The sequence below is a fragment of the Protopterus annectens genome, chromosome 5.part0, assembly GCF_019279795.1.
Source record: "Protopterus annectens isolate FY-2018-M chromosome 5.part0, PAN1.0, whole genome shotgun sequence".
NCBI lineage: Eukaryota > Metazoa > Chordata > Ceratodontiformes > Protopteridae > Protopterus > Protopterus annectens.
In genome coordinates, this window is record NC_056735.1 from 714,379,779 (window position 1) to 714,392,953 (window position 13,175).

The 13,175-nt window shown below is 42.1% G+C and overlaps 1 long non-coding RNA gene across 1 annotated transcript in view; it reads left to right on the forward strand.

Annotated features, from left to right (window-relative positions):
• Positions 1 to 3,200, forward strand: part of LOC122802777 — a 192,094-nt gene extending 188,894 nt beyond the window's left edge. Inside the window, exon 3 of the long non-coding RNA XR_006364977.1 lies at positions 1,008 to 3,200. This is a non-coding gene — a long non-coding RNA (uncharacterized LOC122802777). The remainder of the gene's footprint in view (positions 1 to 1,007) is intronic.
• Positions 3,201 to 13,175: the final 9,975 nt, after the last annotated feature.

The window sequence follows — 13,175 nt, forward strand, 5'->3', positions numbered from 1 at the left end:
ACATAAGTTTAGTTTGTAATTCAGACATAGGATCAAAATACATATTCATATAATCAGTAGCATTATTCACTTGTCTGAGTGCCTCATTATTATAATAGGTAGCAACAGTGTTGAGTTATTACAATTCCATTGTTTGCACTCAAACTTTTCAATACCTGTAATTCATCTTTCATCATATTAATGGGTTGGGTGGGCTTTTATAGTGGTTAAGGTGTTTACCTCACAGACACAAGGTACAAAGTTTGATTCTCACCTTTGAGGGAAATTGGCTAGGCTTAAAATGACCTACAAAGGCAGCTAGCCATAGTGGTTAAGGTTTCTACCTCACAACACAAGGTACAAGGTTTGTAGCATTTAGTGTAAGTGGTGGAGTTATAGGTTCATAGATTCATAGATTAGTACTAAGCTAACTGCCCTTACGAGCCATTTTAAGCTTAGCCAGTTATCCCTTGTGAGACTCAAACCCTGCACCTTGTGTTTGTAAGGCAAACACCTTAACCATTAAGCCACCCTCTCAACCCTTAACAGCTGTGAGGGAGACAGAATTAAGAAGCTGTAAGCAGATCTTCATTATACATTGTGTAGACAACCCTAGTGCAGTGTGTCTTACTAGTTTTAAGTATTTTGTTTTAGTTTGTGCTCTTCAGCAGGCTCCGGAATATGTGTTCTTGATAATCCCAATTTGTAATGGCCTTTGTTTCCACCAGTGTGGAACCCCAAAAGAGGGGTTTCAAGATACCAATACTGGAATGTCATATGTTAACTTGTTTTGCTGATGCTGTTGTTGGTCTAATGTGAAATGTATGTTTTCCACATAAGACATCCAGATGGTTAAAAAAATGAAGAAAAAGCGCTTTTGAAAGATAGCTACAGCTGCTTTCTGAAAAGAGAACTAGCCATTAATAGTATTGCCCAAATGTAGCCACAATACTGTTTTTTTCTCATTTATGTATACTGCATTGTAAAGACATGTAATTTCTAACTCTATATATATTTTTTGTTTGCAGTGAGGAACACGATGCTATTATTTAGCCATTTGATCAGTGGAGATGACAGAGTGGAAAAAGTTTTCCTAGTTTTGAACCCCAAACCATTTACCTCCCATTATTTCAGTCTTCAATGTTTTTTTATGTATTTACATATTGCAAAATCTCTGTAGTCTGGTTCTGGTATTTATGAATTTTGAATTTGTTATGGTAAGAACTGGTGAAATTAATAGCCATACTGAATACTACGGATCTCTCAGATTTTTTTTTCATGCCTGTGTTACAGCATAAAAATCATTACGACAGTAGTTATTTTTTTTATGACTTGCTTATCATAGTTATGTTTATGTGGTTATATTCAGGACAGTATTTGGTTTAGTTTGCTTAAGTCTAGAATACTCCTTGAAGACATAATGCATCTTTACCTGAGTTACTGCATTAATGCTACTCAGAAATGAAGATAGACTTGCCCTACATGTCGTTTGTAAAGGAAATTTGAATTCAAGCAAGCAGGCTAATAGTAAATTTATTCAGATACTTTTAAGGGTACTGTCACTGTTAATTATTTTAAAGTGTTTTCCTTGTGTGAAATATTGTAAAACTGATGTACAAAAATGTTATACATGTGTGATGATATTGTAAGCTCCAGATCCTAAAGGTTTTAAAATTTCTTTATTCTTAAAAGTGCAAGAAGGCTAAACAAAGTCAGCCATGTAATCAGCCTTCCATTCCAGTTTGAGAGACTCAGCAGGATCCTGACTTTTTAAATAAGTGATCTGTACATGAACATACACACAGGGTGTATGTAGATTATAATCCAAAATTATTTTGCTAAAACAGAAGAAATTACTAGAAATTAAGACATGTTAAATTTCTGTGGTATATATGTACCATAATTAACATCACACAAGAATTCCATTTATTTTTCTTAATTATTTAAATGTAGGCTAAGGTAGTCACAAGGTTGAAGCAAAACTCAGGAATGGGCAATGAATACTGGAAAATTCTTTAAAATATCTTCCTGCATTTTCATTCACCCCTGTTCAAACAAGTGAACAGATTGTTAAAGCACCTATTTAACAATACCATATGGTCTGCATAGTGAAATGAAACAAATTACCAAAGTGATTAATGTATACAAAATGAAATGCAAATGTATTATTTTGTTGTACACTTATTTTTGTTATTGTGTTTAAAGGTTCGGGCTGCTTTGAATAGACAATCATTTCTGTTGATATGACATGGTGTATGTAGCAGGTATTGTTCTGCTTATCTGCCCTCTTGTAAATAGACGTTTCCTTGCAAATATGTGACTTATTGTATTGGAAAATGCCTTGTAATAATGGCCTAACGGTGTAAAAAGAAAATGATTGGCATTGAGGGTTTTATGTCAGTTTTATGTGAAGTAAGAAAATGTTATTTGAAACATTTTATCATAAAACCTACTGCTTTTTATGTCCTGTGAATTAGTTATCCTGATTAAGAACTTTGGTACTTTATATGTGAAAATTCAAAGTGAAGGTATATTTCTCTGCAGTTTATGGTAACATTTACCAGTACTGACTTCAAAATCTGGTAACAGGATTACTTTCTGTTTTCCCCTCATGTTGTCTGAAATTATATTTTATTTCCAAGCAGTGAACTGTTACTTCTTTAAGTTGACTTTTTTGTTTTAACCAAGTTTTTTCATCTGTGTTTTCCTTCTCTGTCAGAGGTGCAGAAAAGTATATTGCCTGAAGGGTGGTTTGGCTATTTCTGTTCTCTTGTCTTAGCCATGTCAGCTGTGTATTGTTAATTATACAGGATTCCCAAGCTAGTTCTTTATGTATAAAATATAATGCAGTAACAGAAACAGTCATCTGTTCATCTGCTTATTCCTCTTGTCATTGTCTCTTGATATCACATTAAGCACTTGTGCTGTACCAGAAAAATGCCTCTTCAAAATTGTCATCTGACAAAATGAGTGATTTCTGGAGGTTGATAGAAAACATTTGGAACACTGGGAATATGTTAATAACTGACTTCTGCTGTTTGTCAAATGTAGGATTTCTATAGGTTTTCAGACAAAAAAATACAGCAATGGGAAAATGTTTATCTCCAGCATAGTTTACTTTTTACACCAGATTTTATATTGTGCTTTCAGATTTAAAATATTCTAATTACAAAACAGAAGTATTTCACAAATAAAAAAAAAATAACCATCAGTTAAAAACCTGTATGGATTTGCTTTTCATTGTTGTAAGCATTGTATGTTTTGTGTAGCTTACAGCTTTATACTTAAGAATAAATGATACAAGAAAGAGTAAGTGGTCTGCTGGATAAAATAAAGCAAATTACAGAACAAATGGAAACGTAACTCAGAAAGGCTGTCTTTTGAGTGCGTACACAAGAAATGAGCAGAGCATGCCAATGCAGTGCAGAAAATCAACTTTAATGTACTGGTTTACTTAAAGGGTATACCTCTGAAGACTACAATATTACTGTAACTAGTTATCTCTTTGGAGTTAGACAAGCATCATCCTTTGGACATGTCATCATGTTCCTTACTGAGTTAACTGCTTGTGTCCACTTTTCATGCTGTTATCCACTTTATGCACGTCTAAAAAGCTTTGGGATATTAATATCATTACAAATGTTTTAATGTGGGTTTAGCAGTTTAGGAATGTCTGTATTCGTATGTGCATTTGTTAGACTGTAAAATTCAAGCTGAAGCCACTACTGAGAAAACTTTGGGTATGATGTTCTTTTCCATCTGTACCTCAATAGATGGATCTCTGATCCGGCTACAGCTACTTCCAAGCTTTGGATCTGGTGCTTAGGTCCTTCCCTATAGCTCTCATCTCTGCAGATTTCGGCCTTAAATTTTTGGTCTTTTCCTCAGAAAATTTGTGTTTTTCTGGCAAATCCTAGAAGACTGAAGCCACTGAGTTTCTAACTTCATATCATTCACAAAATGGATACTAAAACAACTTTCTAAGTTTATAACATTATTTACAATCCATCTGTTTTTGCACTTTGCATCCCCCCCCCAATTATTTTAGGCTTTGTCCAGATTTGTTGCTCCAAGAGGTTGAGAAGCAATTTTCCCTGTCCATAATCCCTGTGAGAAGAGTAAGCTACCTTACATCTTGTTTATATTTTATCCTTCCCCCTTTTAACTTTCTACTTCTGTTTTTTTAACTTATAAAATAACAATAGATTCATATTTTCTAATTTCATTTTCTGCTGTATTTATAAATTATATATAAAATACTTAATAATGTTTTATTTTGTAGTTTTTGTTTGTGATGATCAGGATGTTGGATAAGCCTTCCAGCTTTAAGAAGTGTATTACCTGTACTCACAAGCTTCCAAATTCTGAAGCACATGAAAAATGCAATCTGATGTTGTCCATTTCATTCTTCCTCATGGTAGGGTCATATGTTCCATCTTCTAATTTCATCTGGCCAGATCACTAGATCATGATCGAAGCCTCAAGCTCCTCCGTCTCCCATAGTTCCTCTCTTGTGCACTAACCTCTCAGACAGATGTGGTCTGTAGTCCTTGAGGTGTTTCTTGGGATATTCAATAGCTTTTCAGAGCTAAGTCCTTTCCATAACTGTTTTTTTAAAAGTGTAGTATAGTCTTTTTTTCTTTTTTGTCGTTAGCCTCCCCTCCCTTAGTTTATCACATTAACGTCAGGCTTCTATTGTTAATACTTGTGCCTTTGGCGCCCTTTTAGATTAAGCCTTTTTAGTGGTTGTTATGGTAGATAGCTAAAGTTTAAGTTTATAGGTAAACTTTTTTTTTTCTGTGTGTATATTGTCAGTGTGCTCCAGTTCCCGATGGCTGATAAACCCACCGGATTCAAAAGATGCACTTCTTGTGGGCACAAGATTCTCAATTCCGATGCCCACAAGTAGTGTTTCTGTGGCTTAGGGTCCAGGCGCCTTAAAGCAGATTGCTCCATCTGTGTGGCCTTCAATCTGTGCTCCCTGACAGACAGACAGAATACATTGATTTTGAAAGGGCTTTTGCCCTCTTCTGGTGCTTAGACTCCTGCATGCCCTTCGGGTTCAAAGGAACACAGAAGAAGAGTCTCCTCTGTCTTGCCAGGGCTTTTTCATCCTCTCCGGCTGGAAAAAGATCCAGACTGCTGGATACTAGGACTCCGGATCTGAGCATGTCCACAGTACCTTCATATCCGAACGGCACAGATCCGAGCAGATCTAAAGGTGCTTTGGATCCAAAAGCCACAGATCTGAGCGAGACCAAAGATGCTTCATATCCTCTGGTTTCTTTGGATCTGAAACAGGCTTCTGTTGTGTCTACTGGCTTGTGTCTGTTCCGAATGATCTGACCCCTCTCATTATAGACTCTCCTGTTCAGGCAGATCTTTGTTGGATCCGACCACCTCAGATCCGAGACCCCGGAGACGTTCTCCAAGACGACATCATAGGAAGGCTTCTCTGGCTCTTTCTTTTACCATATTATCTCCAGCCAAGTCAGGGTACTCTTCTGCTTCCTCGAGATTGTCTCAGAACTTCCTCCCTTCTGATATGGACAGGATATGATGAGTTTCTTCAAGGCACAGATAGAGATGGGGACTTTGGCTTCTCCATTCCATCCTGGATCCATGCCATCTCCAACACTATCTCTGCCTACTCTTCCAATTCATTGAGTCATTTCGGAACCACAGGATCTGGGATTCCTGAGGGAATCGTTGAAGGATCCAGGCAGTCTTTTCTCCTTGATTCCATCAGGGTCCCAGACCGGCTCAGCTCCGGTACCGTTGGAGCAGAGTGGGTCTCGGACCTGAGATTTTGGTGCTCGGACCAAGGGGCTGACATAGGGTCCGAGCTTGTTGGAGCCATCCCTCCCCCTGGGAGCCTCTGCCCTTGATAACTTGGGTCCAATACTGTCGGGAGGTTTCATATCCAGAGTAGATTCTACTCCTCCCCAGGTAGCTTCAGCTCTGAGGGAGGGGGTCTCCTCAAGTCTTTCGGCCTTTCAGACAGTACAGTAGGCCTTTGCTAGATCTAGAGTTGCATCCCCTCATCCCCAGGATCCATCCCAGCCCATATCTTTATTGAGCCTTGAGCCCATACATCCTGTCCAAGGTCAACCCCCCAGATTGAGCCTTCAGACCACTACAACCCCCTAAAGGGTCCCACATTCTTTTTAGTCCTCCCCTGAGCAGCCCGCAGAGGAGCTGCATTGGCAGAAGAGGTGCAAGAGGAAGCACTTAGACTCTCCTGTGGAGTCTTAGATAGAGGACACTGACTTCAATGTGGGAGAAGGATCCCCAAGATCTCCATTGAAAGACGTCTCTTTTGGAGACATTTTAGAAATTTTGAAACAAAAAGGTTGATGGTCCTCCTAACCTCCATCTTCTGAGGAGTCAGTGTTTCTGAAGACCTTTGGGACAGGCCAATCTGCATCTTGGGTGACCCCTCCCCGGCAGGCAGGCTGATTGATATAGTTTTCCACAGGGCCTATAATTTTCCCCAGGGCCTGGAAGGAGCCCAACACCATGAAGCCCATTCCAAAAAGGTGCTATCATGGTGTTGGCAGCCACAAACAGAGAATTAGCAGAACAGAGCGCCACCGTCCATCTCCTGAACAGGGAGTCATGGGCTTTGGACAGGCATGGGAAGCACATGTACTCCTCAGCCACCTTTGGGCTGAGAGCTTTGAACTACCTGGCACACTTCACCCGCTTTCAAAGAGACATGAACCAGGAGAGTGTGTTACAGAGACCATGACTGAGGAGGACCTCAAGACAGTATCTCCTCAGTTGGCTACTCTTTCATCTCTAGCAAATTCCTCGAGGTTGATCTCAAAAGCTGCAGAAGGCATCTCTCGAGTAGCCAGAACAGGCATAGCCATAATGAGACATGCTTGTATGAGGCTGTGCGGGTTTTTGGAACCCTTCAAAGCATTCTTTACTAATGCTGCCTTCGATGGCTTACCCTGTTTTGGACCATCTTTCAGGGAAACACTCACTGAGAGTGATCAGCAGTAGGGATCAAGTTTCTACTCCTCAATGGATGTTTGCAAGGAATGAACAGGGTGGTAGGAAGCTTTGGTTCTGAAAGTTTCAAGGTGATGACTCCTCTTGTATAGGTAGAAGAGGATTTAAATGGAAGATGCTGCCCATGAGCCAGAGGGGTGTCCACAAAATTAGGGCTTCAGAGAACCTTTCTCTGACCAGCCCTATCAGCAGTCCTGAAGCGTTGCCCGACTGTCCTGGAGACACTTGGGGGCTGTTTGCCATTGCACCTAAATGCCTGGACAAACATAACAAAATTTCAATGGGTGCTAAACGTTGTATACAAGGGCTGTTTAGTTCCCTGTTCCATCCCGCCTCCAAGTCCCAGGAGGATTCTCCCCAGTGTTCCATCCAGTCAGAGGGAGTTGCCCTAAAAGAAGTTTACATACTTCTACAAAAAAGAATCATCAAAAAGGCCCTAACCAAACAAAAAGGGTCCAGAACTTACTCGTACTTCTTTTTGTTGCCAAAAAAGACAGGGGATCTACGTTGGATAGTAGGTCTAAACAAGTTAAATCAGTATGTCGAGAAGTCAATTCCCTGGATGGTTACGGTGCAGTCCACCTTGCCACACCTGTGCAAGGACGAATGGATATGCTCTGTAGATCTCCAGGACACATACTGTGATATCAAAATAGACAGATGGTCCAGGAGACACCCGCACTTCCAGCTGGGAGCCGATCGTTATTAATTCAGAGCCCTGCCCTTTGACCTCATCACAGTCCCCCAGGTGTTTACCAAATGTATGGCAATGGTAGCAGCTCACTTGAGACTGCAAAAATTCCAAGTGTTTCCGTATATAGACAATTGTCTCCTTACGACACCCATGAGGAATCATCTCCTTTGTCCAGGGATCTGTTGGCCATCACGATCAACCTTGAATCAGGTTTCAGTTACTGCACAGATGTCGACGTTCTCCATACTGAGGAGTGCTTCGAGCGCATGCATTTTGAGATTTAAACTCCTGGCGTTGATTAGCATAACCCTCATTTTTTTATTTGTGCTGTTTACGGAGGTGGGTTTGACTTTTGAGCCTTGCCTAAAAAGGCACTATGGGAGCAGCAAGAGCCTTGGCCAGTATTCGAAAGCCTAGGGGTGACCGGTGCAAGCCGTCTCTTGCGAAGCAACGAGGCTTGTCGAGTATGGCATCCCAGGTTGACAGACACTGGATCCCCTGTGAATGACACCAGAAGCTTAGCCAGTTGTTGAAATTGGTCATTTTTTCTATATACACAATGCTAGTTGCGAGTCAAGAGTTCAAAGATCAGAGAGAAATACTTAAAATAATAATACAGTAGAAGTTCTGACATCAGGACAGAAAAACACTTAGTCTAATCTTCCTAATTTCTAGATATTTCTAAGAGAAACCACTTAGTCTAATCTTTCTAATTCCTAGCTATTTCTAAGAGAAAACACTAAAGTCTGAGATCCTACTTACATATAGACACAGGCAGAGTGGTGAGTTGGATGTTCTCAAGACAAATGCTCTCATGGTCTCATTCTTTCTGTCCTTAAATTGAAAACACAGTACCAGTGATTCATTTCAGATTACATCATTTCTTTCTGGTTCCCAGGCTAACGGACTCTCAGAGGTTAGTTATACATGCAAATTGTAGCCATTAACTCTGGCCTCAAAACAGTAGGCAGAATGCCTTTATCTAGACATCTCGGCTTTGAGTTTTGACATCAAAGAATTGACTTATCAGCTTTGTTACAGCAGAGTGCACTGTTGTTACATTTTTGCAGTTCCACGTTTAACACCATTTTTTCCCATTTAAGAGAACAAGCCTGTGGCTTATACTAATATTTACAAATGACATAATTATCTACAAAATTATCTGGCTAGGCTGGCAGCTTTCACCTATCTTCACAGCTCCTATCTCGCCTCATCAGTAAGGATCTGATCTCTCTTCCATCAGAAAGAACACCAGTGCTTCAATCTTCGGTCCCTAAGGTTAATCACTTGGCTTCTCCACTTTCAGTGACCTTAAACAAGTCCAGGCTAGCTTCAGCAGTTGTAAAGATTATGCTGGCCTCCCAGAAAACTTCCACAAAAAAGGTTTACAGTAGTAAGTGGAAAAGGTTGCCTTTTTGGCCCTCCAAGCAAAATATCGATCCCTTTTCTGTGTCTCTGTCAGATATTCTTTTTTTTCTAGCTTCCCTTTACCAAGACGTGGCTAGTTTTTCCACTAGAAGATTGCAACTGGTGGCAATTTAAAATTTTTATGGAGGAGACTTCACCTTTACATCCAAATTATGTAAGGCATTTATGAAAGGAGTGTTCTTACTCAGATCACCAGTCAAAGATCCCTGTCCTGCATGGGACCTGACTGTTGTTCTTCAAGGTATTACTCAAAGACCATTCGAACCAGCTGACTCTTGCGATATCAAGTTCTAGTCTTGGAAAACAGTTTTTCTTGTAGCTATAACTTCTGCAAAGAGTGTCTGAGCTGCAAGCCCTGTCTTCCAAATCTCTGTACATTATTTTCCATAAGGATAGGGTATCTTTGAGGACCAATCCTTCCTTCATGCCCAAAGTAGCTAGAGTCAAATATTAATCAGACTAATCAACTCCCGGTATTCTTCCCGAATCATTTGAACAAGGGTGAATATATGATGTTCTGTTATCCTATCTCGCCTTCATTCTTACACTTGGGATCGGAGACGAACATTGGCTCCGACTCGGCCATTCTCTAGCTCCAAAACTTCTGGTTGGCTCGTGGCTATGAGGTATCCCATGATGCACCGCAAGCATAACCCAGGTCTCGTTTACCACTCATTGAGCTCAGACGTGCTTCTTCTTGGCCATGGTGAAGTCAAAACTTTCAATGCTTTTTTGTTAGTTAATTGTTGACTAAAAATAATTTTAGTCTATAGCTTAGTGTGTTAGCGCATTCCATGTCTGTTTTAGACAATTTGCTGCATCGTTTTCTGTGTTTACTGATTTGGCCATTCTTCCGTTGGCCTTCTTGTATCCTTGCTTCGCTTGTGCTGATTGTTAATGCTATTGTTTCTATTTCCCTTTCACTTTGGGCTAGGCCTGTTTAAGTTAGAGCACCTAGTCCTCGGTTCTGTTGTTTGTCTCTTTCCCTGGGCTAGGCCCCATTTAAGTTAGAGGACCTTGTCCTCAGGTTCTCTCTTTCTTCTCCTCTTAGGGCTAGGCCCATTTAAGTTAGAGGACCTAGTCCTCTGTCTGCCTGTTTGTCTTTACTGTTGCCCGTCTGTGTGGAGGTAGTTCTTGTGCATTCTTATCTTAGTTGTTTATTGCACTATGTCTAAGGATACTTAGGATACTAAGGATCACAAGCCTTCGGGCTTTAAAAAATGTATAAAATGTGCCCAGAAAATGTCCTTAATGGATGGGCACAATCTGTGTGTGTACTCTTTGGGGCTATTCTCCTCCAAGAGTCTTGCTTGTTTTGTCATGCCTTTAGTCCCCGTGTTCTTCAGGAGAGGAAGAACAAACTTATCTTGAAAGGACTTTTGAAGCATTCTTTTGAGGAGGAGTTGACTTCTTCATCCTCCAGCTCTAAATCTCCTTCCTCCAAAAAAGATAAAGCCAAATCTACCAAAAGGTGGTCTCCCACTCAGTGTCGGAGCCGCCAGACAAAGTTGCCAAAATGACTACATCCTTGCCAGCTCCACTGATCTCTGTGCCGACAAGGTTTCTATTGTGGATCCATCAGTTTCGGCTCTAGGAGTTTCGGAGCCGATAACTGAGCCTGTGTCTCGGAGCCAATCAGCTGAACTCCGATCAGTCTCCCTGACTCTTAGGTCACCTATCTTTCAGCGATCTAGGTCCCCCACTCTATCTTCCAGGTCCTCTAGGAGCTTTTCTGATGAGGACGTTGAGAGAGTGGTACACAGACTGCTTCAGACTTAGCTGCTGTCAAATTTACTTTCGGCTCTGTCCCAGTCGGCTCTGGAGCCTAATGTGCCCTTACACCCTGTCGATGTTCCTCCTCCGAGCCACTCTGGGCCTTCGGAGCAAGAGATGTCGGTTTCTCGGGTTGTGGAAAGGTCCGGATCCAGCTACCTCAGTGGGTCTCTTGGTTCCGATATCCACTCCGACCCTTTCGATGCTGTCCTTGGGGTCTAGGATCTTCAGTTCTCCGGTCGGGCCCGAGGGGGAATGCTTAGAATCAAACTTCTTCTGTTCCGAGCCTACCTCTCGGTGCTTTGGCTCTGGTGAGCTTGGAACCCGCATCTGCATTGGCGCTGAAGATTGTCTCTGCATCTTCAGAGCAGGGGGCATCCTTGGAGCCGGGAGGATCAGCCTCAGAGGTGATGAGGAGTGTGCTGTACAGGTATTCAGTTTCAACCACAGATACCGACACTGTTCCCCCTAAAGCACCAACTTCAGTCTCAGCTCCCTCTCTCTCCCAACACAGCAGAGACTCGCAGCCTCAGGAAACCTCCATGAGTGGTCCCCAGTCTTCCGAGGTCTCCCCAGAATACCCTTCTGAGGAGCCACCTAGGAAGAAACTTGTAAGAGGAAACATATTGACTCCCCTAATGAGTCCATTACATCAGGCACTGACCTCAAGGAGTCAGAAGGGTCCTCCAAGTCATCCTCTGATGATATCTCTTTCACAAATATCTTTGAGATCCTGAAACAGAGAGGCGGCTGGCCCACCACATCCCCTTCTGATGAGTCCGTGTACCTGAAGGCTTTTCGGGTCTCAACCCTCCACCTCTTAGGTGTCTCCACCTTTTGACGAGCTACTGGATTTAGTGAGTCGAAAGGTGTGGGAATCTCCTGATTCTGTGGAACCGGTTCTTGCTAAGGGCGTTCTAGTAGATGCCATGGTGGTGGCAGCAGCCACCAAAAAGGAACTTGCTGAAACTTCCTCCACTGTCCATCCACTGAACAAGGAGTCTCAAATGATGGATAGGTACGGGAAACGTTTCTTTTCTTCAGCGGCTTTTACACTTAGATTGCTGAACTACCTGTCTCACTTCACAAGGCTCCAGAGAGATCTCCTAAAAGAACTAGGAGAGAGTCTGCAAGGTAATGTATCTGCAGCGGTATCTGAGAAGGTTAACGCACAGATGTCTACCTTAAATTCTATTGTAAACTCCTCCATAAGGCTGATATCTTATGGAGCTGATGGAGCGAGTAGGGCAGTGGGTTCAGGAGTTTCGCTTAGAAGACACTCCTGGATGCGCTTGTGTAACTTTGCAGAGGCCTTTACGTCTACATTTTCCAATGCTCCCTTTGATGGATCCTCATTGTTTGGAGCCAAGGTAAAGGACACACTCACCAGGTGCAAACAGGAAGGAAAAACCCTGTCTGCTGTGGGAGTCTGTTTTTCCATTCCTTCTAGACCCTTTCCCAAAGGGCAGTAAAATGGTTCAAGAAGTCGCAGAGGTTTTTTTCAGGAAGCACAAGGTGATTCCTTCTCCAGAGGCAGAGAAGGAGGAAATAATGGTAGACACCACCCTAGAGGCAGGAGAGGCCCGCAGAACCAGAGTGACCGTGATTACTTTCATTGTCATCCCTATCAGCGCTCCTGAAAGGAGGCCCGACTGCACATCTCTGGAGCCAGTCGGGGGCCGTATATCTTTATACCCAGAAGCCTGGCACAATATTACGCAAGACAAGTGGGTATTAAAGATAATTACCAGAGGTTACCATATTCTCTTCTTTTCTCCACCTCCTCAGATCAGACGAATCCCAGATGTTCCACCCAAATCACACGGATTCAGTAACTCTAGAAATCCAAAAGTTGCTCATAAAGAGAGTCATCCAACCCGTCCCCGCAGACCAAGTAGAATTAGGGACTTACTCCAGATTCTTTTTGGTGCCAAAAAGAACAGGGGACATGAGACCCATCTTGGATCTCCGCAAATTGAACAAATCTGTACAGAAGTCCAAGTTCCGAATGGTCACCTTACAGTCGATACTCCTGCTGTTAAGGGAAGATGTTTGGATGTGCTCCATAGACCTCCAAGATGCATACTACCATATTAAGATGGACAGGGCACCAAGGAGTCACTTATGCTTTTGGCTGGGGGCCAGTCATTATCAGTTTCGTATCCTGCCCTTTGGTCTCACCACAGCCCCCAGGGTGTTCACCAAATGCATGGCAGTGGTAACGGCTCACTTGAGACGTCTGGGATTCCAAGTGTTTCCGTACCTGGACGACTGTCTCCTG